We start from the raw sequence: 5,378 nt of genomic DNA, 5'->3' as shown, positions 1-5,378 counted from the left end.
GGGGGTTAAAGCTCACCAGCCGCTAGGAGGGGACAAGGAGACGAATGCGCTGAGTGATAAGCAGCTGGTTTCCAGTGCCCAAATTTATTTCATTTTGCTGAAGTGACTTGTATCCTGTGCATACAAAAAAGCAAGCAGTGAAGTGACTTGTATCCTGTGCATACAAAAGCAAGTCGTGCGTGCTCCAGAAGAGAAGGGACTAGATTTAGTTGTGGGGGTGCAGTGGGAGAGAGGAAAACTGAAGCTCACCATGTGCAGGAGCCGCTAGGAGCAGAGGAGAAGAATCCGCCGCGTGAGGAGGAGTCATCCATCCATATTAGAAGCAGCCGTCCATTGAGTTGAGAGGCATGCGTCCACCATCAGGAAAGTGGGCTCGTCGGGGATGGTTGGAAGGAATCGCGTCGGGGATAGCGCCATCACCGTCGATGGAGGAGTTGGCCATGGAGCTCGACCCGCAACCACCAGCGAGCGGAGATGGACATGATACGCGAGACTGGGAGAAGCTGGAGAGGGGGGTTGAGACTCCGGTGGCCGGAGATGTGGTGGTTGGCTGCCGCCCTTGAAGGTGGAGGTGGAGGTGGCATGGGTGAGAGGGGAGAGGAGACAGCGGCACTTGTTTATTGACCTTATGAATGGTCAACTCTTGATCTTTAGGTGGTGTCTGCCAGCTGTAGCTTGAGCCAACCATATGTGGCATCCATTGTTCCACCTTTGGCTTCAGATCAGCCGCCTTTGGTGATAAACAAAGCCAAGGGTGCGGGGCTGGCACTGACAGAAAAATAAGCCTAATTAGTAAAATCCCAAATGAAACATGAAGAGGCAAAATTAAAAGCAAAGGCAGATGCATATTCAGAAAGAAGGGGCATTTTAATTTTGCAATAGATGTGAAAGGCACCATTTCAATCAACCTTGTTGTCAAAACAGGGATAACCCTCTACTGTACAAGAATGCAGACTATAGGAAGGCGACAACTAACTAGCTTTGCCATGAAAAGGAAGACAAGTAAGTGTCTCCCATAACAGAACATCCTCCTACACATAAGAATGTCGGTCTAATACCCCTTTTGCACGGACATAGGAATACCTTATAGCTCTCCTCTTGAGGATTTCAAGATTTATTCTGGGTTCTGCTTGCATTTCGATCGATTAAGTCACGGCAATTTTCACATCTAATCAAATAATTGTCATAGATGCGCTCTAGAAAGCGAATTCAGGACCTCTACTCTACTCTTTGCAGAGAAGAAAGTTTCAGTTTAATATATGTGGTGCAGTAAGCAAGCGAGTTTAGGTAAAAACGAAAAGAGTGTACTTGTTAGCAACCAAACTAACAGACTGACGTACAATCTGCTGCTGTATATATCAAGCCTCTCTTTACAAATTTCATTTCATAAATTAAACAAACAAAGTTAAGAAGATATTGATACATGCAGTAGAAAGAAATTGAAGCAAAAAATGGTGTGGATTGAGCATCCAACCAAATTCAATTCTGGGCCTGCATATACAGATTGAATGGACAAATTGAGGTTTCATCTTGCTATGAATAATGAGAAATCTGCTCCTAAAGTAATGTGCCAAGTGATTTGCTTGATAAGTACACATGTCAGTTTACCTAGCTAGAACAGGTCCAGACGATTACAGAGTCATTTAACTAGTTAACAACAAGCATTACCAAGACCAATTGGGGCCATCAAGGCCAAACCGAAAATCTAAGTAGGCCATGCACGAAGGCCATGACCTAGAGCTATACCGTGGCCCGATGACCATGTGCCCAGAGCAAAGGGGAGAGTAGAGGGTATACCTTTCAACGTTTGTACTCGAGGGCGAACCATGTTGTTGCCGATGACGGTGGAGACGAGAGGGTTGTCATAGCTAGTAGCTGCACATGGAGCTTACGACGAACCTGAACAAGGTAAGCACAAAACTACTAAATACATTATTCTGTTAAAGGAATAGACAAACAAGCCTAATTAGTAGAATCTCAAATCAAACATGAAGAGGGAAAATTAAAAGCGGAGGGGGATGCGTATTCATAAAGTTGAGGCATGTTATTAGCAATACAAGTGAAGGACACCATTTTGATTAATCTTGTTGTCAAAACAGAGATAACGCTTCTACTGTACAAAGGGAGATAGTTAAGCTTTCCTCTTGAGGATTTCAAGATTTATTATGGGTTCAGCCTGCGTTTCAATTCCTTCAAGACAATTTTCACATCTGATGCTCCATATATTGGAGAGTAATGCATAGTAGTTATCTAAGATCTTGAATCTGTAGTAAGAAGGTGAGGTTAGAAGAAGGTTACGCTTTTGTTACTTGGCATCAGGGACATCCAATTTGCTTGGGGTTTCTTCTTCATCTGCGATCTTCCATCTGTAGTAATCACAAATTAGACCATAATTAAGCAAAGAGACAGAGAGAGAAGCAATAACCATGAAGAAAGATTCAGTTTTTTCTCACAGCTAATCAATTATTGTGATGGATGTGCTCTAGCAAGCGAATGCAGGACATCATGTCTACTCTCTGCAGAGAAGAAAGTTTTCAGTTTTATATATGTGGTGCAGCAAGCAAGCGAGTTCAAGCGAAAACTAAAACATGGTACTTTGTAGCAAGCAAACTAAACGACTCGAGTACAATTTGCTACTTTCATGGCTATATGAAAGAATTACTACTCCAAGTATTAGTATTTCTGATGGATGTTCGTCATCAAACGCCACACGTCTTGTGCAGGGTTTCGCGTAATAAGTGTACATACTATTTCCAGTTTGATTTCAGTTGTCCTACTAGAAACTACTCCCTCGGTAAATAAATACGAGACTTTTAGATCACTCGAAAGTAGTGATCCAAAACGTCTTACATTTGTGTACAGAGGGAGTACATTTGTATTTACCGTCGTAATTACCAATAACCAATCGGTTATATATTATGCACTTGTACAGAATCCAACTTTACTGCCACAATAGCTAGGTTACCATAGAGTCCAACTTGATAGGAATGAATGAACAAGTACTGGATCCTGAGTTTGATCCACAATCACATAGGTTTTGCTGAAGAAGTAACCTCAAATCTGTGTCCTGTTGATGCATGCACTCTGTGTGGCACTGACAGACTAACAACAGAACAGACTGGAGTGTGTATATGCCAATTAAGCCTCTCTGTAGAAATTTCATTTCATTTCATTTCATAAATTAAACACGCAGGCAGAGTCAGGAAGATGTGAAAAGAAACTAAAGCAAAAAAAAAATGGTGCGGATTGAACATCCAGCCAGATTGGATTTTGAGGACGCACGCACATACAGATTGAACGACCAAACAAACAAGCAGGCAGTGAAGTGATGTGAATCCTGTGGGTACAGATGCAACTCGTGCGTGCTCCAGATTTAGATGTGGGGGAATGGGAGAGAGGGAAACTGAAACTCACCATGTGCAGCGGCCGCGATGGAGGGAAGGATAAGCAGCCGTCGTGGAGGAGGAGACGAATCCTCCGCGTGAGCAGCAGGCGTCCATTAAGAGGAATGCCGTCCACCATCAGGAATAAGTGGGCTCGTCGGGGACAGCGCCGGACGGGAAGGAGAACGGGGAGGCCGTCGCCGTGGATGGTGGATTTGGCCCCGGAGCTCGATCCGCAACCACCACCAGCGGCGATGGAGAGGATCCGCGAGACGGGGTAGGGTGGTTGACCAACAGCTGGAGAGGAGGGACTCCGGTGGAAACCGGGGATGTGGTGGTTGGCGGCGGCGCTTCGAGGTGGAGGTGGAATGGCGTGGGTTGGGAACTTGGGATGGGGAAGCGGCGGCTGCGGGGGATTTGTTTGGTGGTTTTTTCCCTTTCCTCTCGTCTCGTCTGCTCCTCTCCCCCTCTCTCTCTCTCTCTTTTGTGGTGCGCTTTGCTTGGCCAATCCCACGCTTACCCACGGATCCATGTCTTTTTGATTGGTTGATACAACCCTCTCACGGATCAAGGGCCTACGAATCCATCCCAGCCGCCCAACACCCCACGATCCGACGGCTGCGACGTGCGTGCCCGTGGCTGCAGCTAGTAGTGCTAGTACCAGTTTTTTCTTTTGTCTTGGGTGATTGCTAGGTTGTTGAGTGGTGGTGGTGTCATTTAATCCGTTCCTCTCGTTTTCTTCAATGCTTTCAATTACATGTCCCATGGATCGATGAACGCTCCCACGGATCCTCAAGGGCTAGTGAATCGATCCCAGCCGACCAACATCCGATGATCCGACTGTCTATGATGTGCGTGGAACGGGGGCTACTGTACTATTTTTTTTCTATTCCGGCTGATCATTCGTGGTTTTTTTTTCCTCCTCTCTCGTTTGGCCTTCTTTTCCGATGCTTGGTCAACCGCATGTCCCATCGATTGATCTTTTCCCCACTCATGCCTTCCACGAATCAAGCATCACGAATCGTTGCATGCTCACTAGTTCGCTATGACCTCTAACAAATTGAACCCCTCTCAAACCGATCCCAGTCGCCCGCCCAGATCTAATGAAAGAGGAAGCAGACTGGTTTGGTCTATGCTTGAGCACGATGTCGTGTTTCTCCCCGTATCACTCTCTCTCCACTAGATTTCAAGCACGGGAGCGGACCGAGATATTCAAACTCATTTGGCTAAGAGCGGTAACGACAACGAGATTCCAGTTTGCAGAACACTTGTTACGTAAGGGCATCACCAACGTTGACCCTCAAACACCCGCATTCGTCCGGGCCGCACGGTCCGGACGTGTTTTGCCATCCTAAGCAGTCTGAACATCCTTTTCTCCGCAAAACCGAGGGGCTTTGCGGATGCCCCAACTACTGCCACGGACGCGTCCGACACCCCCGGACGAACCCATATCTCTCTCCTGACTCTCTCGTGCTTTCCCTCCAACGGACGCGTTGCTTCCCTGCCGCATTCATGCCGGCCCAGAGCGGCTGACATTGATGTTGCAAGATGTGATTGAATAGGAGGGTGTCGCTAACCGACGCGATCACATGTGTTAATGCGGACGCGCCGTCCCGAGAAACCTACTCCGGCCGTTGTGCCGCATTGAAGCTGTCTGACCTTCTGTTTTTCTGGTCTGGTCGCGGCTATATATACCGTGCTCCGGTGATCCATGTCCACTCCTTCGATTTTCCTCCTCCTCTCCGAGCACCTCCTCCTCCTCCGGCAATGACCAATTGATGGTTCTCCAGGCCGGCAGGCAGCGATGACGGCAATGGTTCTTCATCCGGTTCTTGGCATCGCTGCCATCAATCTTCAGGGCCCTCGGACTCCACAGCTGTCAGCTCCTCCTGTAATGAGGAGATCGTCAACTCCTTTGGCAATGAGGAGGACCAGGCTGCCGCTACTTCAGTAGCCACGCCTCCTCTTGGAGGCAGCTCTGACGGACGAGGAGAT

The 5,378-nt window shown here is 47.4% G+C and overlaps 1 protein-coding gene and 1 long non-coding RNA gene across 3 annotated transcripts in view; both read right to left on the bottom strand.

Annotated features, from left to right (window-relative positions):
* The window catches only part of LOC119274545, an 11,859-nt gene extending 11,473 nt beyond the window's left edge, over positions 1 to 386 (bottom strand). For both annotated transcript variants that reach the window (XR_005135199.1, XR_005135204.1), the window contains exons 1-2: positions 250 to 386; positions 17 to 114 (exon numbers count right to left, since the gene is read on the bottom strand). The gene's annotated coding sequence lies outside the window, so the exon portion shown is untranslated. The remainder of the gene's footprint in view (positions 1 to 16; positions 115 to 249) is intronic.
* A 349-nt stretch (positions 387 to 735) lies between these two features.
* On the bottom strand, positions 736 to 3,508 carry LOC119274544. Its single transcript, XR_005135196.1, has 5 exons — positions 3,415 to 3,508; positions 2,454 to 2,516; positions 2,299 to 2,366; positions 1,798 to 1,899; positions 736 to 768 (listed from the first exon to the last, which is right to left on the bottom strand). It is a non-coding gene; the product is annotated as an uncharacterized LOC119274544 (long non-coding RNA).
* Positions 3,509 to 5,378: the final 1,870 nt, after the last annotated feature.

The sequence above is a fragment of the Triticum dicoccoides genome, chromosome 3B (assembly GCF_002162155.2).
Source record: "Triticum dicoccoides isolate Atlit2015 ecotype Zavitan chromosome 3B, WEW_v2.0, whole genome shotgun sequence".
Lineage (NCBI taxonomy): Eukaryota > Viridiplantae > Streptophyta > Magnoliopsida > Poales > Poaceae > Triticum > Triticum dicoccoides.
Note: the sequence above shows the minus strand (reverse complement) of the source record. Positions and strands in the feature narration are given on the sequence as shown.